Here is a 25773-nt window from a genome sequence, read left to right as displayed (position 1 = left end):
CTGTATTTCACAAAATCAACAACATTACCCATTGATCCATTTACCAGACCTCTTTCAACATGTAAATTCCTTCTTAAAATTATACGGTAGTTTAAGCACACATTCAGAGTCTTTTCAAAACCTGCAGTTTTAGATATAGTCTTCTCTAATGAATCGAATTTTGTTTTCAAATTCTCAGACAACATAATTGTTGATCCCATATGCTCTACTCTGTCAATAGCTTCCAGTTTCACAATCTCTTGGTTTTCTAAATGCAACATTTTATTGTTGAAGATGGCACATTCTGCAAGAGTTGGCTTCAAACATATTCCAGATTTCTTCTCAGTAATTTTCTGAAAAATATTCTCAGGCACAACGTCTTGTTCTGGATATAAATTTGACAGTAATCGTGCATGTAAAGCTTCTTTCCCATGCTCGGTCACTTTTCCAATTCTAACATCTTGTAGAATATTCTTGTAATCTTCATCCTTCGCCTGACGCATATTTTCATGCAGTTCAGCATAATTGAAGTTTAACCATATATTGACGTTGCCAATGCTCCCTAGGCACTTCCTGGTATCTTCATGCGTGAGCATTTTGAACACAGGTTGTCCTTTCACTGGTGTCAGCTGCAGAAGATCTCCGAAAACAATGATGTGTTTGCCACCAAATAACACATCATACTCTGTTTTAAGAACTTCTTGCATTCTCAAATGCACAAAGGCAAGCATGACATTAGAAACCATGCTTACTTCGTCAATGATAAGAAGTTTCATTTTCCTCAAGACTCTTGAAACTTCACAACAAGCATCTCCAGATAACTTGTGGTATTGTAATTTGTTATCATGCTCCACTGGCAGCATCAGTAGACGATGCAAAGTAATACCTTTAATGTTATGTGCTGCCAGTCCAGTTGGAGCGGTGACAACACAAGACAGCGATGACTCAGTCCTTTCCTGCAAATAACATGAAATTGCTTTAATGAGGAAACTTTTTCCAGTTCCCGCTTCTCCACTCACGTACAGTCGGACAGGCTTCAACGACGTACATGAGCACTCTTTCTTCTCATGACTTAATCCATGATCAATTTGCTTGGTAACTTCGTCATATATTTTCCTCTGCTCAACGTTGAGTTGTCTTTCCAAGTCTTCTAAGTTAACCACATCCTCCTGAGCATGTGCCATGGCTCTTTCCACTTCATTCATGGCAGTGGCAGCTTCATTTTCGATAACAGGTCCTCCTAGTGGATCCTGACTCAATGAAACAGAACTCTGACTGTCCTGAGAACTGTCTCTGGCAATCTCGGCTGCAATCGTTGCTTCCTGCTCGATTTCTGCATTCAACATTTCTAGATATTTGGGAAAAGCAGGATATTCTATGGTCTTCTTGGCGGCAGTGAAAGAGTCTTCGTAACAGAGGAAATCTCCAAGCAGTTCCTCTTCTGCACGCCAAGGCTTGAAAAGTTGCAAAAGTGCTAAATAGAAAAACTCCTTTTTTTCAGGAGATTCGCCACTCAATTTTCGATGGTTTACCAAGTGGCATTTTCTTTGCTTGACCAGACATCCCTCACTTCCAATTACAGCATACACTCCTTTATCAATATCTTCTTTGATGTTCCTCTTGAATATGTAATTTTGTAGAACCTCATACAGACAAACATTCTCGAGGTGTCTGCTTCTATTTGGATAATATGTATCCAACATGTTGGTCTTCAAAATATCAGTACTGTTTGGCTCCTTTTCCGCCAAATACTCAATTTCCCGCACAGGTTTCAGAACTCGATTACGCGTTGCAGCAAGACCAAGACTCGCCCAAACGATACTCCTGGATTTGGCATAGAGACTTGCTGAAGACAACCGGTCAGAACATTCGTAAGCTCCGATTTCTCGATGTGACAACATCTTCAGACTGAAACTGTACAACTTCTTACTGAGGCTCTTTTCATGGGAAATGTCCTCCCACATACCCTTCAATTCTGTCTTTTCTTTTTTGGTGATGTAAGATGTCACATACCGAGCCAGAGCCATACAGTTATCAGCCACAAACTGTATATCCATGTTAGCATTCCACATGGACAAAATCACTGGGTTGTAGTCGTTATTATACTTGGACTCTTCGTTCCTTTTCAAATTGTATGTGTTTTAGGTGATTTCTTCATCACATTATGTCGCAGCGAAGACATCAAACTGTTCACTCTACCTTTAGAAATCACCGGCCGTGGAAAGGCGAAACGACATTTGGTGTAGAACTTGTCCTTGTTTCTGAATTTACGACGACAGTACTTTCCGCAACGATGGCTTTGGAAGCGTAGAACTTGTTCTCCTAGGCTTTTGTCCTCCTTTGCGTTTGGAACAGCACATGTAAAATACTGTTCTATGAAACTCATCACTAAGTCTTCTGGATCTGTTCCAAATTTAGGTGCATCCTTGATCCACAGCAGCATATGTATATGAGGAGCACCTCTTGCTTGGTACTCCTTTCTCCAGAAGAAATCCAACACCTCTCCAAGAGGTGGATTCTTCTTGTTCATGATGAAAGACATCATAGCTTCAAATCTATGATTGAAGTACCTGCATACATTCACTGGATCCAAAGAGCACAGTTCTCCGGGTGTCTTGAATTCGATATTTTCAATGTTTCCATTTGCCTCTCGTAAAAATTCAAGTAAGTCTTCCCAGCCATACTCGGCACAGCTCAGAGTGAGGAACCATGTGGGAGTTCCTAAGTTCCTCAGCATACATTTTAAATCACCATGACGACGGTACCAGTACTCATTAGTACCACGCTGACACGCCATGAGATTAATCAGGTGACAATCCAAAATACTGTCTTGGACATTGACTTTATCCATAAAGTCACTTGCCGAGATGTTTTGCATCTGTATACCACTTTTCAAGATGTGGTTCACTGCATATGACAGTCCAGACAGATCGCTTTCAAACAGGAGATTAAACAAATACGGAATGCATTGTCGAAACCTAGCATCTTCTGCATACAATCGTAAAGTCCGGTATTCAGAAGCAGGAATTTGATGAGGTCGCTCATCATATCTTCCTCCTTGACCTGTTGGAAATAGCTGTGGGAAACACCGAGCTTCCAAACTTTCCTCCCAAACACTAATGGGACTCCCTTTGGCTTGTTTCATTTGAAACAACTCAATAGCATTCCCCATGACTTCCTTGGAATGCAAAGGATGAACACTATAATGTTCATATATTTCTTCACTTTTAGAGGGTTCTACTTTCTCAATTTGACCAGCACACAAATCGCTATCCTCTTCCTCACTTACTTCCTCTTCTGCAACATATACATTCTTATAGTACTTATTATTTTTTTTCAAATACAATGTTGCCTTTTTGACTTTCCTAACATCCACTAAATCTTGCCATATTTTCTTATTCTTTGTCGGAACACCATTAACTAAGATAACCAGAGGTTCCTCTTCCACTTTTTCTACTCCAATTGTGTTAATGTTTTTCTTCAAATCTAGAGGCAAATAAACAACTCTTTCCTTTAATCCTCTCTGTAAATCTGATGGAGGCAATTTCCCTGTCTTTGGCTCCATTCTTACAATAGCCTGAAAGGGATGGATACTTTGAATCAAAATAGATTCATAAGTATTTAAATCCTTCAATTCAGAAGGAATCTCAACCAATTCCAGAATATTATGAACCGCTCTAGCAGGCATCTGGTTTTGATTTAATTTGTTACAACAATAAGTACACACACGTTGATCCAATCCCAAATCAAAACAATTTTCTACCATCAAGTATGTTGCGAAATCCTTCCATTCACTATTATTTTCCCTTTCACTTTTTGCATATAAATCCACTAACTTAGTCTGATTCTTATAATAAGTGTGTCGACAACACACACAAGTGAAATTAGGCCTCTCACTTGATTTCACCTGAAACGTGGCAATTTCCTTCTGAAAATTATCTGTACTGGAAACCTGTACACTATCTTCCACATTACCCTCTTCTTCTGGGTCAATTTCAACATTCTCCTCTTTACTTCCAAAGTAACAAAACTCAATTTCTTCAGAAATATTCTTCACATCTATTTCAGAACCATGCAAAAGAGCAGTGCATAATTGTTTAAGCATAATTGCTGGACTCTTAGCATAATACAACATTCTAACTAATTTCCTCACTTTATTATGATGCACTGCTAGCATCCTGAAATGATGAAAAACACTCTGGCATACTCTCCTGGAAAGACAAGCCAGTGAATGACCATGCAAACCTGTCACTTCTCTCACTCTGCAAGGATCTAATTCTTGCAACAACTTCATTTTCTGCTTCAAACTTTTCTTATTAAATGTCCGTACAAAATCACAAAGCAAATTGATGGAATCCTGTCGCCTACTGCAAATACTACTAAACTTCCAGGTGTACACAGGTCCCTTAGGACGTCTTCCTAAAACCTCATTACCTAACACCTCTTCTGCCTCTGTTGTCACAAGTTTTTCTTTTTCAACTGGACAACCATCTTTCACCTCATAAGCTCGACCACTGGTGTCAACTGCATGCACCAAATCATTATCCTGGAAATAACTCTCCTCATTAAAAAATGCCTCACAACTTGAACTATGCATCCATTCTCCTGAAAAAACTTCACAAAAATTACTACGATTAACTGTTCTCTTCCATCTACTATTTGTTTTGAAATCATAAATTGCCTTGTTTAGCTTCCTAATTCTATTGATTATCAAAATAAATAACTTTCGCTTAATTTCAAATGCCTGATCAATAACTTTCTCAATTTTTTTTTTCTCTTATAAAAAACCACTTTCTGCTGACCTTTCTTAATATTTTTTAACAAATTGCCAATTATCCTGTTGCGGAACATGCGTTTACGAATGTCCCTAAACTGTTGTTTCCTTCTACTATCATGCACAGAGTTATCTCTTGCTCTAGCAGTAACATTTTTGATTGGCCTTTCCTTTCCGTTTAAATTGCTTCTCTTTTTCTGGACTAAAACATTTTCTGTAGTACTACTTTTTTTTTTACAAATGTTTCTTATGAATGATTTCGTGGTCTTACCCGGTGCTTTCTTGGTGACTTGACGATTTTTTATTGTAGAGGACTGCTGCAATAATTGATGAACCTGCTGTCTTTGACGTTTTGTAGCCTTTCTGATTCTATCCTTAGACGGCATTCTCAAAATTTGAAATGATCTGCAGTTGAATCTGTGGTAAAATATAATCAAAAATGTTATTAACCACTATTACCAAACAGTAAATCAATAACAGTCATCAAAAACTTAACACACTACTTGTCATTTTTACATAGAATAATTTTTAGTGCTTTGGCAAATTTAGAATACACAAATAGCAGAAAAGAAATGGAATGCTTCTACATTTTACCTGTGCTGTTTTATATGTGAATCTGATCTAATTTTATGAGCATATTTTAATATTTTATTGAAGACACTACACATAACCTGTTTTTGAAGGTGTGTTTAATTTTAAATGAAACGGTTTACATTTTTACTTTTCATTTATTGTAAATTTTAAAAATAAATGTTTATAGTTCCATAGGCTCAAGCAGGTCAGCTTCCCACCCTATGTCATACAATTCTGACAAATCGGCATCCTCATCATGTTCTTCATCATCCTCAGGATTTAAATCATCCAAGGGATCTACTACCACTGACGTTTCAATGACAAGTTCAATGATAAGATCGAGATCAACTGATTGCTCATTATCACTCATGGTTGATGTTGTCGTTATCTTTAAAGAAAGAGAACAACAATAAGATGTTGCAGAGTAAGGCACAAATCTCAGAGACTATAATAGTAAAATTGTTTAACAAGAGTAACATTTTGCAGCTATTATTTAGCCATGTCCAGCAATGCTGAAGAGGTGAGGCCTATGACCAAGTTTTCAGTAAACAGGACTCATCTCTTCTTAACCTTGGATAAACCTCACCGACTCTGTGTCCCCTGCACATACTTAAATGTAAAGGGGCAGATTTATGTTAACTGGCACATCCCCAGGGATGCACCAGTTAACGTGCACCGCTGCTCTACCACCCATGGTGTGCCGCATTTACAATGTGGAGCACCATTGAGTAAAAACAGCACAGATGCGTCACGCATCTGTGTCGCAAAAGCAGCACATTGCACGAATCACATCGTAAACACGACATGTCTACTGCAATGCACAGGAGGAAGCCACACATTGCATGGTGCTTCACTCCTTATGCCTGTTTCAAACAGCCATAAGGATTTGATTCAGCAATGCTATAAAGCTGACTCAGTGAAATCTTCTAAATTTCACTGTGTTAGTTTTACAGGGCTTTCATGCAAATGAATGCCCACCCTGCAACAAAACACCTATATGAAACCTGATGCAGGTTTCATGTGGCACAGGACTTTACAGCATAACACATCTGCCTAGATGCATCAAGTTGTAAATATGTTGCCACATAGCAAATCTTTTGCACCGCCACTGCGTCACAAAAGTGACGCACAGTGACGCAAAAGAGGCATACACCTATCATAAATCTGTCCCTAACATTTTAAATGATTGATTCAGGAGGACGATAAAGTGTGGCCTATCCAGAGGTTTGTTTGAGGTGAGGCCTACTCAGGGTTGCAGATGAAATTTACGCTTGTTGAAGAGTACAGAGGAGATAATACATGTGAAGGCCTACCAATGAAGTAAATTATATCCACTTCACTCTTGAACAAAGGCCAGACCTTTTCTGTGTCCGTGGACAGACCTAAACCTCATCTGCACAATGTCATTCGTAAACTTAGGAAACACAGGTGATGTAATTGAAAAATGTGGAGTTTCTTTTCCTCATTTCACAATCACATCACCTGTGTTTCCTTTGCTTAGGTATCTCATAGTGCAGATGGACTCTAGCATATCAAAGAGTACACATAAGTTGAGCAGTGTATACAACAATTTTGACATTTACAGAAGATTCAGCTTCTTATCTTGTTGGAGATTAAATGAGGCCTGTCTTGCATCATGGTGCATCTTTTGCATCACTGCTGCATCGGTTTCATGTGGCATGGGACTTTACAGCATGACACATCTGCCTAGATACATCAAGTTGTAAATATGTCGCCACATAGTAAATCTTTTGCACCGCCGCTGCGTCACAAAAGTGACGCACAGTGACGCAAAAGAGTCATACACCTATCATAAATATGTCCCTAACATTTTAAATGATTGATTCAGGATGACGATAAGGTGTGGCCTATCCAGAGGTTTGTTTAAGGTGAGGCCTACTCAGGGTTGCAGATGAAATTTACGCTTGTTGAAGAGTACAGAGGAGATAATACATGTGAAAGCCTACCAATGAAGTAAGTCATGTCCACTTCACTCTTGAACAAAGGCCAGACCTCTTCTGTGTCCGTGAGCAGGCCTAAACCTCATCTGCACAATGTTATTCGTAAACTTAGGAAACACAGGTGATGTAATTGAAAAATGTGGAGTTTCTTTTCCTCATTTCACAATCACATCACCTGTGTTTCCTTTGCTTAGGTATCTCATAGTGCAGATGGACTCTAGCATATCAAAGAGTACACATAAGTTGAGCAGTGTATACAACAATTTTGACATTTACAGAAGATTCAGCTTCTTATCTTGTTGGAGATGAAATGAGGCCTGTCTTGCAACATGGTGCATCTTTTGCATCACTGCTGCATCGGTTTCATGTGACATGGGACTTTACAGCATGACACATCTGCCTAAATACATCAAGTTGTAAATATGTCGCCACATAGCAAATCTTTTGCACCGCCGCTGCGTCACAAAAGTGACGCACAGTGACGCAAAAGAGTCATACACCTATCATAAATCTGTCCCTAACATTTTAAATGATTGATTCAGGATGACGATAAGGTGTGGCCTATCCAAAGGTTTGTTTAAGGTGAGGCCTACTCAGGGTTGCAGATGAAATTTACGCTTGTTGAAGAGTACAGAGGAGATAATACATGTGAAAGCCTACCAATGAAGTAAGTCATGTCCACTTCACTCCTGAACAAAGGCCAGACCTCTTCTGTGTCCGTGGACAGACCTAAACCTCATCTGCACAATGTCATTCGTAAACTTAGGAAACACAGGTGATGTAATTGAAAAATGTGGAGTTTCTTTTCCTCATTTCACAATCACATCACGTGTGTTTCCTTTGCTTAGGTATCTCATAGTGCAGATGGTGTCAGGCACTGACTTGCGCCTACCAAACTACATCCCCCATGATGCTCTGGCTCAGAACTACATCCCCCATGAGCCTTTGCGTCGCGGTGGATATAGCACGGCTGAACAATGGCGCGGGTGTACTTGATTCTTCACGGCAGTCTTGCGGATGCGCTGGCGGCTCGCCTTCCTGTGACCCGCCAGGACTGGGGAGAACTCTGACAGTATCACCGGCTGGGATACTGCGTATCTGGTAGAGTACCGCGCCTAGTTTTGCAGGCGCTCCTGTGTTGTGTGCCTGAGAGCCCCGGCTCACTGTGATCAGGCTTGGCTACATTTGAACATTGCGTTTTCAGACTTAGAACGGTGGAGGAAGTGGGTGGCTACTCACTTACCTGCTGTTACTTGTGATAATATGGACTCGTCTAGTGGCGGAATGTAGGGGGAGGATTCCTTCACTTTGCCGTCATGAACCCCTGCCTTTAGGAGTGTTCAATTACGTATATGGAATACAAGTACCAAAGCGGAGGGCGGTAGTGCTGTAACTACGCTCTGCCGTGTTTGGGGTTTTGGGACTACGTTTGTGTTTATGGATTACAGGTACCAAAGCGGACGGCGGTAGTGCAGGAACTACGCCCTGCCGTGTTTGGGGTGTGTGTGTTAAGGCAACTGCAATCAGGAACTTACCAAGGTTTGTGGATGAAGGAATCCACGTTGCTGGTCTGCTATTAACTTGGATTTTTGTTGGAGCGGGTGGTTACTCCCCCAGGGGTAGGTTGTCTTTCTAACAGATGCATACATCTAAGTTGTTACATCATACACATATACTAATGCTGGCATTCATGTCACACAGGGAAGGAGAAAAGAAGGAGTGCATGTTGGCTGGACGCTAATAAAGGGCAGCAAAAGGCAGGTGGCATTTAGTCTTTTGTTTCAGTGAGAATTGAAAGAGAGTAGGATTTGTGACTTGTATTAACCTGTGCACCTTTCTCTTCACAGCTTCCCTTTCCCAGCTGTCCCTTCCTTTCCTTTCCCGGGTGTTTCCCCTTTTAGGGGTTTTTTCCCTCGCCGTATCACTTGAACACCCTGTGCATTCACATCCAGGGTGTTTGGGAGGTCCGGAGGTGGAGCTTTGTCACATCGCATCGATCCTGCAGAGTGCAGAGCTTGACAGAATCAAGTACCCACGAATTACACTCTGCTCGGTCGGTGTGGTGTTGATAAATGGCATCCATGGAGGATGTGTTGCACGCGCTAGTGTTAGTGCAGCAGGAGTTGGCTTCTTCCAAAGCCGAAACCGCTGAACTGCGAGACAAGGTAGAACAGATGTCAAAGAATCCTTTTAATGCCTCAACTGCTGCATCTCCTATACAGGTAACGGTACCACCGCCCATTCCTTTAGCCAATCCTGAAAGGTATTCAGGGGATCCAGGGAAGATACAAGTGTTTTTGACACAGGTGTTGATGCATTTTTCGTGTAAACCGGCTTCATTCCCGACCAATCATTCTCGAGTGGTGTTCGCCATATCTTATTTGGTAGGGGATGCAGCCAATTGGGCTGTGCCATTGGTTAAAAACAATGACGCCATCCTGTCTGACTGGTTGGCTTTTAGAACCGAATTCGAGAAAGTGTTTGACCGCAGGGCGACTAATTTTAGCGCAGATAGGGAGCTTTTAGAGTTAAGACAGGGAAGGGGCGAGTTGATCACCTATTTGACCAAGTTCAACAAATTGGTGGCGGAGGCTGAGTGGCCAGAAGATAAAAGGATGTCCCTTTTCTATCAGGGTTTGAAGGAAGATCTGAAAGATGTAATAGCCCAGGTGGATCCCCAGCCTAGGACATGCGTAGACATGGTTAATCTTGCACTGAGATTGGACAGCAGACTGACGGAAAGAGGGGGCTCCAGGAGAAGATGGGAAAGAGGTTCATTGTACGTAGACCGATCCCCTCGTAAGGTGCCAGGGGGAACAGAGAGTAGCCCAGAACCAATGGAGATAGGGGCGCTCAGAGCCCCGTTGTCCAGAGAATAGAGGGAAGTCAGGAGAACACAAGGGCTATGTATGTACTGCGGTAAAAAAGGACATTACGTCCGGGAATGCCCTTCTAAGCCTAAGGCTTCTGCTGTTAGTCGGTTCAAGAAAGTGGCTGTGTCTACCACAGGGGTTGAGACGGAACAGGCCAAGGACAAGAGGCAGGTGGTGGATGAAGAGAAGGAGTGGAAACTCACTTCTCTCTCTACTATAGGGATAGGAGAGACAGAGTCCCATCTGGTTATTGACATGACCTTGGAATGTGAGCAACAGTTCCATCAGGTGTTGGTCATGTTGGATTCCGGAGCCACTGGTAACTTTATCGATGATGGATTGGTGTCTAGGCTGGCCTTACCACGTGTACCCAGAGACAGCCCTGAGGAAGTCCTGGCTGTGGATGGGCAACCATTGAAATCCGGACAGATAACGGAAAAAACCTGTGAGGTAGGACTATCGGTGAGACAGAAAGGAATAGTCCATTCTGAACTTCTATCACTGAACATTATAGCTGCTCCCCAGTATGAGGTGATCCTTGGAATGCCCTGGTTGTGTCATCACAACCCGGTCGTGGACTGGAAATCCAAAACGTTCCGGTTTTTGCCCGAAAATTGCGGAGCACATATGATGTCCTATCCTTCCGCACACATAGCAGTTCTGTCTTCGTCTTATTCCGCTGCCACTGCGGTGGAAACTAATGTGCAACTTCCAAGCGAATACAGACTCTATAGCGATGTATTCAGTGAGAGCAAAGCAGAAACCCTGCCACCACATAGGGATTACGATTGTCGCATAGACCTGGTGGAGGGGGCTACTATACCTTCTTGTCGGGTATACGCGTTATCCGTGCCCGAAACAGCCCACTTGAGGGAATACATAGATCACTATCTTCGGCTGGGGTTCATCCGACCATCCCGTTCACCTGCAGCCTCCCCTTTGTTCTTCATAGCGAAAGCTAATGGCGATCTCAGGGCCTGTGTGGATTATCGCGTCTTGAACAGGAACACCGTGCGGCATCGTTATCCTCTCCCCCTCATTTCTGTGTTGCTCGACCAGGTGAGAGAAGCCAAGATCTACACTCGGTTGGATCTGCGGGGGGCTTATCATCTGGTCAGAGTTCGCGAGGGGGATGAGTGGAAAACCGCGTTGAAGACGCGATACGGGCTATATGAGTACCTGGTGATGCCCTTTGGGTTGTGTAACGCCCCTGCGGCGTTTCAGTTTTTTATCAATGATGTGCTGAAGGACTATGTGGACCGTTTTGTAGTAGTATACATAGACGATATACTGGTGTACTCACAGAACGAGGAAAGCCATACAGCACAAGTTAAAAGGGTTTTGGATAAATTGAGAGAACATCATTTATACGTCAAGTTGAGCAAATGTGAGTTTGGAGTCAGTGAGGTGGAGTTCTTGGGGGTTAACCTCAGTTCAAAGGGACTGCAGATGTCCGACAGAAAAGTGCAGGCGGTAAAGGAGTGGCCCGCCCCAGGGAATGTACGAGAAGTACAGAGCTTCCTGGGGTTCGCCAATTATTATCGCCGATTTATAGTCCATTTCTCACAGACAGCAGTCCCCATTACCAGACTGCTGAGAAAGGGGGCACCCTTTGTGTGGACTGCAGAGGCGGATGAGGCATTCCGGACCTTAAAAAAGGCGTTTACTTCAGCTCCGGTGCTGGCACACCCCGTTTTGGAACATCCGTTTGTGGTGGAGGCCGACGCTTCGGACGAAGCGATAGGAGCGGTTTTGTCCCAGCGAGATCATCTTACCGGTCAGCTCCATCCAGTGGCCTATCTCTCTAAGAAATTGACCCCTGTTGAATACAACTACACCATTGCAGAAAAGGAACTTCTAGCCATTAAGAGGGCCTTTCAGGAATGGAGGCAGTATTTATGGGGGGCTTGTCATGCTGTGACAGTGTACACTGATCACAGAAACCTGCAATACATGACCTCCGCTAGACACCTAACGCAAAGACAAATGCGCTGGATGCTTTTCTTTGCGGAATATAATTTCGTGGTGACATTCAGACCAGGGACAGATAACAGAAAGGCCGATGCACTGTCCAGACAACAATCACCTACCGAACTTCCGACAGAGACCCAGCATGCCATCATCCCCTCAGCCAAGGTGTTGTGTGTGGTTCGGGCCGAGACCTTTCTGGAAGAAATCAGGAAATCCAGATCGGCGGCAGCATGGGGGCTCTGGGCTAATGAGGCTCCTGGAAGGGTGCTGAAACAAGGTCTCCCCTTGCAAGGAAAATGTTTGTTCCTTCCTACTAGGGTGTTAAGGAGAAAGGCGTTTGAGTGGTGTCACGATGCTCCCATGGCTGGGCACCCTGGTGTGACTAAAACTGTGCAACTCCTGAAACGGCACTTTTGGTGGGAAACAATGGCAATGGACGTGGCCCAGTGGGTACAAAGGTGTGAAACATGTGCAAGAGCAAAAGGAGACAACAGCAAACAAAAAGGCTTGCTAATGCCTATGCCATCGCCTGCTCGACCTTGGCAGAACATAAGTCTGGACTTCATCACAGGCTTACCGCTGGATCAGGGGTGTTCAGCAATCATGGTGGTGGTGGATAATCTGACCAAAATGGGACATTTCATCTCATGCAAAAACCTCCCTACAGCAGGGCAAACTGCTCAACTGTTGGCCTCTCAGGTCATACGGTTACACGGTCTTCCTAGGGTGATTGTGTCTGATAGGGGTCCCCAGTTTGTGGCACGCTTTTGGAAACTGTGGTGCAAAGCGTTGGGCATTGAAGCGGCTCTATCAACCAGCTTTCATCCACAAACCGATGGTCAGACCGAAAGGTTAAACCAAACTTTGAAAAAATACTTACGGTGTTATTCCAGGGAGGCGCACGAATCTTGGGTGGACTTGTTGTGGATGGCGGAGTTGGCCTACAACAACGCCTGGCATAGTTCTACGGGAATGTCTCCTTTTAAGGCCAACTACGGTTACGATGCACATACCATGCCAGTGGACATCCCTGTAGAGGTCTCCAATCATCCCTCCGTCCTGGCACACGTCCGGGCACTGAGAAAGATGCACAAAGGTGTCCAGAAACATTTGGTGAGGGCTAAGGAGGTATACAAGAGGTGGGCGGATAAACACAGAAGGCTGGTCCCTTGTTTAAGGTAGGAGACAGAGTATGGCTCTCCACAAAGAACATCCGATTTAAGCTGAGAAGCGTGTTCCACCCTCGCTACATTGGTCCTTATCCAATTGTTCGGCAGGTGAATCCTGTGGCCTATAGACTGAAGTTGCCTGGCTCATTACGTATCCATCCAGTGTTCCATGTTCACCTTTTGAAGAGAGCTCACTCGGCGCGCAGAGTGGCGCCGCCGCCTGAAGATGGAGAAAAAGGAGTGGAATATGAGGTGAGGTCCATACGTGATTCCCGGCTACGCCGGGGAGTGCTCTGGTATCTGGTCTCTTGGAAGGGTTACTCTGCGGAGGACGATTCCTGGGAGCCGTGGGACAATGTCCACGCCCCGAAGGCTGTTCGCTCCTTCCATTTGAGGTGTCCGTCCAAACCGGGCCCTAGGAGGCGCTTGGGAGGAGGGCGTACTGTCAGGCACTGACTTGCGCCTACCAAACTACATCCCCCTTGATGCTCTGGCTCGGAACTACATCCCCCATGAGCCTTTGCGTCGCGGTGGATATAGCGCGGCTGAACAATGGCGCGGGTGTACTTGATTCTTCACGGCAGTCTTGTGGATGCGCTGGCGGCTCGCCTTCCTGTGACCCGCCATGACTGGGGAGAACTCTGACAGTATCACCGGCTGGGATACTGCGTATCTGGTAGAGTAGCGCGCCTAGTTTATCAGGCGCTCCTGTGTTGTGTGCCTGAGAGCCCCGGCTCACTGTGATCAGGCTTGGCTACATTTGAACATTGCGTTTTCAGACTTAGAACGGTGGAGGAAGTGGGTGGCTACTCACTTACCTGCTGTTACTTGTGATAATATGGACTCGTCTAGTGGCGGAATGTAGGGGGAGGATTCCTTCACTTTGCCGTCATGAACCCCTGCCTTTAGGAGTGTTCAATTACGTATATGGAATACAAGTACCAAAGCGGAGGGCGGTAGTGCTGTAACTACGCTCTGCCGTGTTTGGGGTTTTGGGACTACGTTTGTGTTTATGGATTACAGGTACCAAAGCGGACGGCGGTAGTGCAGGAACTACGCCCTGCCGTGTTTGGGGTGTGTGTGTTAAGGCAACTGCAATCAGGAACTTACCAAGGTTTGTGGATGAAGGAATCCACGTTGCTGGTCTGCTATTAACTTGGATTTTTGTTGGAGCGGGTGGTTACTCCCCCAGGGGTAGGTTGTCTTTCTAACAGATGCATACATCTAAGTTGTTACATCATACACGTATACTAATGCTGGCATTCATGTCACACAGGGAAGGAGAGAAGAAGGAGTGCATGTTGGCTGGACGCTAATAAAGGGCAGCAAAAGGCAGGTGGCATTTAGTCTTTTGTTTCAGTGAGAATTGAAAGAGAGTAGGATTTGTGACTTGTATTAACCTGTGCACCTTTCTCTTCACAGCTTCCCTTTCCCAGCTGTCCCTTCCTTTCCTTTCCCGGGTTTTTCCCCTTTTAGGGGTTTTTTCCCTCGCCGTATCACTTGAACACCCTGTGCATTCACATCCAGGGTGTTTGGGAGGTCCAGAGGTGGAGCTTTGTCACATCGCATCGATCCTGCAGAGTGCAGAGCTTGACAGATGGAGTCTAGCATATCAAAGACTACGCAGAAGGTTAGAACTGTATGGAACATGGCTATGTAAGTCAAAAATTCAAAATCTAAATTTGCCAAGCACACATGGGGGCGTATTTACAAGGACTTTGCACCAAAGGGAAAGGTCTTAAATTAAAATGGGAAAAATACCATCAGAGAGACACAAAGGCCTTATAAATATGTCCCAAGCAACCTATGAAGCTCTAGCAGTACATATCAAGAAACCTAATTGTTTTCATAAATCGTTTTTAAACACATCATCTAAATTAATTATATACCTACATTCAAGGGGAAATGACTTAAAATGGCCTAAGACACATGAAAGCGTTTTTTTTAAGGCCCTTGCAACATTTTTGGGTCACTTTTAACATGGCTATGTTAGTCAAAGAATTAAAATCTAAATTTGCCAAGCACAGATGGGGGCATATTTACAAGGACCTTGCACCACGGGGAAAGGTCTTAAATTAAAATGAGAAAAATTACATCAAAGGAACTCAAAAGCCTTGTAAATATGCCCCAAGCAACCCATGAAACTCTAGCAGTACATATCAAGAAACCTAATTGATTTCAAAAAACGTTTTTAAACACATCTTGTAAAGCAATTATATTCATACATTCATGGGGAAGTGAGTTAAAATACCCTAAGACACATGAAAGCATTTTTGTAAGACCCTTGCACTTTTTTTGCGTCACTTTTAACATGGCTATGTAACACAAAGAAACAAAATCTATTTGTAAAACACTTGACACAAAGCAACATTTTAAATACACAACTTTCTTCATAATGTTCTCCCTAAACCATACTATTCTCTATCTAAATTAAATGAATCTTTTCTCACCTTAGCAAATACTTTATGAGTTTCAAAACAGTCTCAGAAACACACCAAATTGTCTTTAGCAGAGCAAAAGGTATGCACTCCAGAGTCTGCAGCTATAAAAAGCACAGAAAAGCTGTAATTCATCACACATATCTCTCATGTCACCCAATCAAAACTCTTCCCTCACTTTATTCAAATCAACACCCTTCCCCCCTCTGCCCTTTCTGCCTTTTTTGCATAGCAACCACCTCCTGAAAGACCTCTCATGTTTGCAAGTTCACACAACAATGTTTCAATTGAACTCTGAACTCTCAGTACACCTGCGTATCCAGTGCAATCTTTCATAAAATGATTTTTTCTTGACCATTTAAATTACATCTTTCAAAGAACTCATCCATGCACCCTAACTTTCTGTTTTCAGCAATCAAAATCCACCAATCACTGCTACTGCTTCATTAACACAGAAACTCCACAGTTTTTTTCATTTTAAACTCTTATTTTTTCAACTGCCATTTCATTGCCACACTTCATCTGACTGCAGCCGAACCTTCTCTCACCATGTTTTCTGTCTGGATTGTTGGACATAGTTACATCTACTGGGCTCAGAGGTATGCTGATAACAGAAATTTACCTAACCTCAATTTACAAGATGTGGAAATTAAGTGGTTTGGCCACAGAGGATTAAAATGTCACCAATTGATACCATTGGTGAAAACCTTTATGCATTTGCCTAAACCTGACCTGTTAATTGTGCACTGTGGAGGAAATGACTTGTGCACTTTGACTGGGGTAGGTCTGGAAATGCTTTTAAAGGACACCTTTGAGCAATTGATGGCACTTTTTCCTCAAACTGCCTTGGTATATTCAAATATATGCCAAAGACAGAAATGGAGGTGGTCGAACCAATTTTGTCCACAAATTGAGAAATCGAGGAAGCATGTAAACAAATCTGTTTCAGCTTACATGAGAGACCATGGAATGGGCTCCATCTACAACAATAACTTACGTTACTACATGCAAGACATCTACAGAGGAGATGGAGTTCACTTCTCATATGAAGGGAACAGAGTTTTCATTCTGAATTTAAAACTGTGCATTGGTACCTACTTATAAGTACCTAAATGTACCATAAACCCAAAAGCTCTTCTCAGAGCTACCCTACATCTGATCACTCACAATTATTATTTTACTCTAACTTTTTTCACTAATTTTCACCAAAGTACGCTCCCCGGAGCGCTACCCGGTACGCGAACCGGAAGCTAACCGCGCGAAATTTTTTAAAAAAATGGTTTTTTTTCGCACATATGGGCCTCCTCAGCCACCCTCAGAAAACCTAGGGGGTCAAAATACGTCTACCGTGCCCCCTTCTACCCATTCTGAACATTATTTGCCCTCCATCTTGTATCTTAATTCGACCGAAAAACAAAATGGTGGACTCCCGTAACGCTGCCGGTTCGCGTACCGGGGCGCTCACCGGGAAGCGCTCCATTAAAAAAGTAATTTACAGAAGAAACCTTGGAGACACTTTCACCAAATATAGATTAGCTCATACTACATACCAATCCCTACCATTTTCACAAATTTGGTTGGAATTCTATTTAGCCATTTAGCCTGTAGACCTCTCTAAATACCCTGAGGTAAATTACTTCACAAAACACATCTGAAGTGTTGGAATTGACAACCAATTAAAATGTTACTTTCATTTTCTACTTTTTTTACCTGACATATGATTGGTTATGTACCTGAATATATATAAAAAAAGAGAGAGAAACACAGCCATTTTGACTACTACTTCCTGAACTACATTGCAAGATCATTTTCACTCACAACTTAAACTTGTTTTTAAAAGGTAAGATATTATTTTATAAATTTGAAAACATTTTCAGATAGTTATATACTATCCCTCTGTAAGAGTTAGACATTGAGAAAGGCTTGTTTATTATAATTATGGATTGATTTAGGTTTCTGTGGTATTATTATGAATTTACTTAGGCTTTCTCACAGGCACTTTTTAATAGTACTACTTCATGCCTCAAAAGTACCTGTCTGAACTTAAACCCAACAGTGCCCTATCTCTACTGATATATTTATTTTGTATTCAAATTTCAGCACAAAAATGCAAGGAGAACAGAACGTTTCCTTTGAAATTGTCCTAGACATTAATAATGAGGAAATAATTGAACCCATTGACTTGGAATTCATGGATGAATCACGAGACCATGAACTTCTACAATGTGTAGAATCTGTGGATTATTTACTTCATTATGATGACGGTCAAATGTGGGAAGTTATGTTCACTCAACAAGAGGACATATCGGACAGTCAAATGTTAGACGTTCTATTAAATTTTGAAAAAGAATCAGAAAAATAAAATTATATTTAATATTAAAAAATTGTTTGAGTCTTTAATCATTTTTATATGTAATTCATAAACTAGTACCAAATTGATTATAATGTAAAGTCAGACTTATAGTATACTGTGCACAATTCCAAAAATACATTTATATTTAATAATCATTAATACTGCTACTTAAATAAAAAAATAAAAAAGAACAATCAATAAACATACAATATTTCAAAATATCATAGTCTATCATTATTTTTTCCTTATAGTACGCTCTCCGGACCGCTTCCCGGTGCGCGTACCGGGCGCTACCCACGCAAAAAAAACAAAAATTTGTTTTTTTTTGCCCCGCGTGGCCCTTTTAAAGCCTCCACATTAAACCTAGGGGGTCAGGGAGGATCTACTATGCCCCCTTATGGTCATTTCCCCCTTTCTTTTGGCCTCCTCTTGTCTCTCGATCCTACCGAGAGACAAGATGGCGGCCGCTCCGGACTGTTTAGAATGTTGACAGACACCGGAGAGCCAATCAGCTTCGCTTCGCGAAGTTCCGTTACGCGTCAAGTACGCGAACCGGGGCGCTGCCCGGAGCGCGCTTACAGATATATATATTTTTTTGAACGTTAATTTCTCAAAATCCACTGGAGCACATATCTTGAGACCTAGCAAAGGCACATCGGGCTAACAGTCCCTACAATTTTGCCAATTTTCGTGCAAATCCATTCAGCCTTTCGGGCTAAAAGTGAGGCCAACCGCCCTATGGAAATTAACATGGGAAAAGCGTGTTTTGGGACCCCCTTTTTTCTCAGCCCCCCCTTGACGAACTCTCCCCACATTTTCAGTGGCTGCTCAGAAACAAAATGTTCCATTTTCCTGAAAATTTCAGCCAATTCCGTCCACAAACGCCAAAGTTATTAGACATAGAATTTTCAAAAATCCCATAGAGAAAAAATCCTAACTATATATACCTACTGGCGACCGCCAGTAGGTAATATATATATATATATATATATATATATATGAAAGCTCCTAGTTCCCCACAGGTTCCCCTTCAAAAACATTAATTGCCCATTGGAGGATCTTTAACACAATTCCGCATGCAACTGTACATGGTGGACTACGTATCCCAGAAAACCTTCAGCCTATCAGGAGGCATCTAACGGCAGCCTATCAGGAGGCAATTAATGTTTTTGAAGGGAATAAAGGTGTGGTCTTAACGAACACTGTGTGCTTTGTGGAATTTAGCCTTTGAAGAAGAATTTATTTCGAAACGCGTCGGCTGCCTGAGACGTGTTGTGGGTGTGTGGATGTACACCTTGGCTTGAGTGCTTCCCGAACCTGTGGGGAAGTAGGAGCTTTCATTTGTACGCGGCAACCCAGCCGTAAGGGGAAGCACCACCGCATGAAGGCAGGAGAGCAGCGGGCCAGCGGGCTGGAAATCTTGTCCTGTTCTGCATGGAGCCAAGGCACCTATAATTTACCACGCACGCCTCGGGGCCCATTGGAGGGTCTTTAACACAATTCCGCATGCAACTGTACATGGTGGACTACGTATCCCAGAAAACCTTCAGCCTATCAGGAGGCATCTAACGGCAGCCTATCAGGAGGCAATTAATGTTTTTGAAGGGAATAAAGGCGTGGTCTTAACGAACACTGTGTGCTTTGTGGAATTTAGCCTTTGAAGAAGAATTTATTTCGAAACGCGTCTGCTGCCTGAGACGTGTTGTGGGTGTGTGGATGTACACCTTGGCTTGAGTGCTTCCCGAACCTGTGGGGAACTAGGAGCTTTCATTTGTACGCGGCAACCCAGCCGTAAGGGGAAGCACCACCGCATGAAGGCAGGAGAGCAGCGGGCAAGCGGCCTGGAAATCTTGTCCTGTTCTGCATGGAGCCAAGGCACCTATAATTTACCACGCACGCCTCGGGCCCATTGGAGGGTCTTTAACACAATTCCGCATGCAACTGTACATGGTGGACTACGTATCCCAGAAAACCTTCAGCCTATCAGGAGGCATCTAACGGCAGCCTATCAGGAGGCAATTAATGTTTTTGAAGGGAATAAAGGCGTGGTCTTAACGAACACTGTGTGCTTTGTGGAATTTAGCCTTTGAAGAAGAATTTATTTCGAAACGCGTCGGCTGCCTGAGAGGTGTTGTGGGTGTGTGGATGTACACCTTGGCTTGAGTGCTTCCCGAACCTGTGGGGAACTAGGAGCTTTCATATAGATATATATATATATATATATATATATATATATATATATATAAATCCCTTACATTACATATTATATATATATGTATATATATATATATATTACCTACTGGCGATAGCCAGTAGGTATATATAGTTAGGATTTTTTTCCTATGGGATTTTTGAAAATTCTATGTCGAATAACTTTGGCGTTTGAGGACAGAATTGGCTGAAATTTTCAGGAAAATGGAACAGTTTGTTTCTGAGCAGCCCCTAAAAATTTGGGGGGGTTTCGTCAAGGGGGGGCCGAGAAAAAAGGGGGGTCCCAAAACGTGTTTTTCCCATGCAATTTTCCATAGGGCGGTTGGCCTCACTTTTAGCCTGAACGGCTGAATGGATTTACACCAAACTTGGCAAAATTGTAGGGACTGGTAGCCCGATGTGCCTTTGCTATGTCTCAAGATATAGGCTCCAGTGGTTTTTACGAAAATTAACTTTGAAAAATATATATTGGGCTACATTGGGCTATATATATGTTGGAGCCCAAATGTAGCCCAATGTAGCCCAATGTAGCCCAATGTAGCCCAAAGATGGCCACCAGAGACAAAAAAAAACAAATGTAGCCCAAATATCAGCCAGATGTAGCCCAACTATAGCCCAATGACAGAATGTCCCAGAGTGTTCTAAAGAACAACTAGAGTGCTAACAGTCCTACTTATTACAAAGGTATGGCACACCTGAAGCCATCTTGATTGGAATAAAGTGGTAACTCTTAAAACATTTAATTTAAAAAGGAACAAAATGAGTGGGTTCATTTTCCCATAGAAAGTATGATTAGCGAATATATGACGAAATCCCGCATACCATCAGTCCGCAAAAAAAAATCCCGCATGTACTATTAGGCCGCAAATTAAAATAACGAAAACTTTTAGACCGAATATGCCTTTAGCATACACTAAACAACTAAACTACCCTAAACCCTAAAACACTACCCCCAGCATGACCCTACACTACACAAACAGTACAACACTACCCTAAACCCTAAAACACTACCCCCAGCATGACCCTACACTACACAAACACTACAACACTACCCTAAACCCTAAAACACTACCCCCAGCATGACCCTACACTACGCAAACACTACAACACTACCCAAAACCCTAAAACACTACACCCCAGCATGACCCTACACTACGCAAACACTACAACACTACCCTAAACCCTAAAACACTACCCGCAGCATGACCCTACACTACACAAACACTACAACACAACCCTAAACCCTAAAACACTACCCCCAGCATGACCCTACACTACGCAAACACTACAACACAACCCTAAACCCTAAAACACTACCCCCAGCATGACCCTACACTACGCAAACACTACAACACTACCCTAAACCCTAAAACACTACCCCCAGCATGACCCTACACTACGCAAACACTACAACACTACCCAAAACCCTAAAACACTACACCCCAGCATGACCCTACACTACGCAAACACTACAACACTACCCTAAACCCTAAAACACTACCCCCAGCATGACCCTACACTACGCAAACACTACAACACTACCCAAAACCCTAAAACACTACACCCCAGCATGACCCTACACTACGCAAACACTACAACACTACCCTAAACCCTAAAACACTACCCCCAGCATGACCCTACACTACGCAAACACTACAACACTACCCTAAACCCTAAAACACTACCCCCAGCATGACCCTACACTACGCAAACACTACAACACTACCCTAAACCCTAAAACACTACCCCCGCATGACCCTACACTACGCAAACACTACAACACTACCCTAAACCCTAAAACACTACCCCCAGCATGACCCTAAACTACGCAAACACTACAACACTACCCAAAACCCTAAAACACTACCCCCAGCATGACCCTACACTACGCAAACACTACAACACTACCCAAAACCCTAAAACACTACCCCCCAGCATGACCCTACACTACGCAAACACTACAACACTACCCAAAACCCTAAAACACTACCCCCAGCATGACCCTACACTACGCAAACACTACAACACTACCCAAAACCCTAAAACACTACCCCCAGTATGACCCTACACTACGCAAACACTACAACACTACCTAAAACACTACACCCCAGCATGACCCTACACTACGCAAACACTACAACACTACCCAAAACCCTAAAACACTACACCCCAGCATGACCCTACACTACGCAAACACTACAACACTACCCAAAACCCTAAAACACTACCCCCAGCATGACCCTACACTACGCAAACACTACAACACTACCCAAATCCCTAAAACACTACCCGCAGCATGACCCTACACTACGCAAACACTACAACACTACCCTAAACCCTAAAATACTACACCCCAGCATGACCCTACACTACGCAAACACTACAACACTACCCAAAACCCTAAAACACTACCCCCAGCATGACCCTACACTACGCAAACACTACAACACTATCCTAAACCCTAAAACACTACGCCCAGCATGACCCTACACTACGCAAACACTACAACACTACCCTAAACCCTAAAACACTAGCCCCAGCATGACCCTACACTACGCAAACACTACAACACAACCCTAAACTCTAAAACACTACCCCCAGCATGACCCTACACTACGCAAACACTACAACACTACCCTAAACCCTAAAACACTACCCCCAGCATGACCCTACACTACGCAAACACTACAACACAACCCTAAAACACTACCCCCAGCATGACCCTACACTAAACAACCACCACAACTCTACACTACACTAAAACAACACTACACTACACAACACTACACTACACTACACAATCACTAACCCACGAAAAAATTAACACAAACCCACTTACCTCTCTCGTCATCGTGGTTTTCACAACGCAAATGCATTTACATACATGCCTTTAAAACGGAATTCTTTGTAAAGGCATGCGCGATAAATGCACATGCGTTTTGAAAAAATGCGGGATAATGGTATGCGAGGTCAATGACCTTGCGGGATAATGGTATGCGGACTGAAAGTCTGCGGGATAAAAAATGCGGGAAAATGGCTGCAAACCATGATTAGCAGCAGACTTCCCTGGTGAGCACTAGCTTTACTACAGTGATCTAATGAGCAACTAGAGTGCTAACATTCAGAATTTATGGCAAATGTGTGACACATCTGAATGCCTTCTTGATAGAACCAAAGTAAACAAGCATTGAAAATGCAATAGATCTCGCCCTCGTTCAAGTTAAAGCCATTCTGTTTGTAATGAGGTGGCTTTTTAGCTTTGCTTTTATTAGTGTTTTTAAAACTTTCATGTAAATAACATGCATATGTATGCATATATGTATATGTATGCATGCATTTATATTTATATAGATATGCAGATTATATATGTTTATATATGTATATTACCTACTGGCGATAGCCAGTGGGTATATATAGTTAGGATTTTTTCTCTATGGGATTTCTGAAAATTCTATGTCTAATAATTTTGGCGTTTGTGGACGGAATTGGCTGAAATTTTCAGGAAAATGGCACATTTTGTTTCTGAGCAGCCCCTGAAAATTTGGGGGGGTTTCGTCAAGGGGGGGCCGAGAAAAAAGGGGGGTCCCAAAACGCATTTTTCCCATTCATTTTTCCATAGGGCGGTTGGACTCACTTTTAGCTCGAACGGCTGAATAGATTTACATGAAACTTGGCAAAATTGTAGATATGGTTTGCCCGACGTGCCTTTGCTATGTCTCAATATATGTGCTCCAGTGGATTTTGAGAAATTAACGTTTAAAAAAATATATATATCTGTGACAGCGCTCCGGTTAGCGCCCCGGTTCGCGTACCTGACGCGTAACGGAACTTCGCGAAGCGAAGCTGATTGGCTCTCCGGTGTCTGTCAACATTCTAAACAGTCCGGAGCGCCCGCCATCTTGTCTCTCGGTACGATCGAGAGACAAGATGTGGTGAAAAACGAAGGGGGAAATGAAGGAAAGGGGGCAAGGTAGACCACTCCTGACCCCCTAGGATTGATGAGGGGGATATTAAAGTGCCCCGCGGGGCAAAATATAAAAACATTTTTTTTTGTGATTTTACGCCGTAGAGGCGCGTCCCGGTACGCGAACCGGGCAGCTCACCGGGAAGCTAACCGGGCAGCTAACCGGCAGCGTAGCTGTCAACATTGTAAACAGTCCGGAGCGGCCGCCATCTTGTCTCTCGGTAGGTTCGAGAGACAAGATGTGGTGAAAAAAGAAGGGGGAAATGAAGGAAAGGGGGCAAGGTAAACCCCTCCTGACCCCCTAGGATTGATGAGGGGGATATTAAAGTCCCCCGCGATTTTTCGCAGTAGAGGTGCTTCCCGGTACGCGAACCGGGCAGCTAACCGGCAGCGTAACGGGAGTCCGCCATCTTGTGTTTTTGGAGCGTCCGGTTCGCGTACCGGGTAGCGTCCCGGTAAGCGTAGCAAGGGGAAAACCAAGAGAAACAGTAAAAAAAAAATTAAGGGAATAGATTTCCAGCAAACTTGGCAAAATTGTAGGGACTGTTTGTTTGATGTGCCTTTGCAAGGCCTCAAGATATGTGCACGTGTGGATTTTGTCTAATTAAGGTTAAAAAAAATATATATATCTGTAAGCGTGCTCCGGCACGCTTACGTTACGGGTTTTGTTTGCGCTGCAGAGCCGATACGTCACGGTTATGCGACGCGTCATGAGGCGTCTCACGTGGCTACGTGATACGTCACGTAATAAAGAATATATTTTACAGCTATAGATATTAGCTTTTAAAAAACCAATGAAATTCACTGAAAAAACCATAGGTTATAGACCATATATAGTTAGGAATTTGCATTTACAAAACCTTGAAAATTCACTGAAAAAACCATAGGTTAGAGACCATATATAGTTAGCTGGACATTTTATTGACATAAAACCAATGAAATTCCATATATAGTTAGTTGCACTAACTATATATCGCGCACCCGCAATCCACTGCTGATGATGTCACATATTACATCATTCATGACATGGTCAGTGACATCACTGATGACATCACTGATGACATCTCAAATGACATCACTGATGACATCTCAAATGACATCACTGATGACATCACTGATGACATCTCAAATGACATCACTGATGACATCATGACACACCAATACCAGTTACTACATACGCACTCACTGATTCCTACGTCTACACACACATTCACTCATTCACCCATACAATCACTCATACATACAGTCACTCATTATTACAACACTATCATATGCACTCATACACCTATGCAGACACTCACACACTGCCACTCATCCATGGAGTTACTCACACACCTAGTCAGTCCTGTAAAGAATCAATCACACTTCCATTTCCTCATCTATACAGTTAAACACAGAACACCATACTTCAGTGACATCACTGATGACATCACTGATGACATCTCAAATGACATCACTGATGACATCTCAAATGACATCACTGATGACATCATGACACACCAATACC

The sequence above is a fragment of the Lissotriton helveticus genome, chromosome 8 (genome assembly GCF_964261635.1).
Source record: "Lissotriton helveticus chromosome 8, aLisHel1.1, whole genome shotgun sequence".
In the NCBI taxonomy this organism is placed as follows: Eukaryota; Metazoa; Chordata; class Amphibia; order Caudata; family Salamandridae; genus Lissotriton; species Lissotriton helveticus.
The sequence above is the reverse complement of the archived record's forward strand: the minus strand, read 5'-3'. Positions refer to the sequence as shown.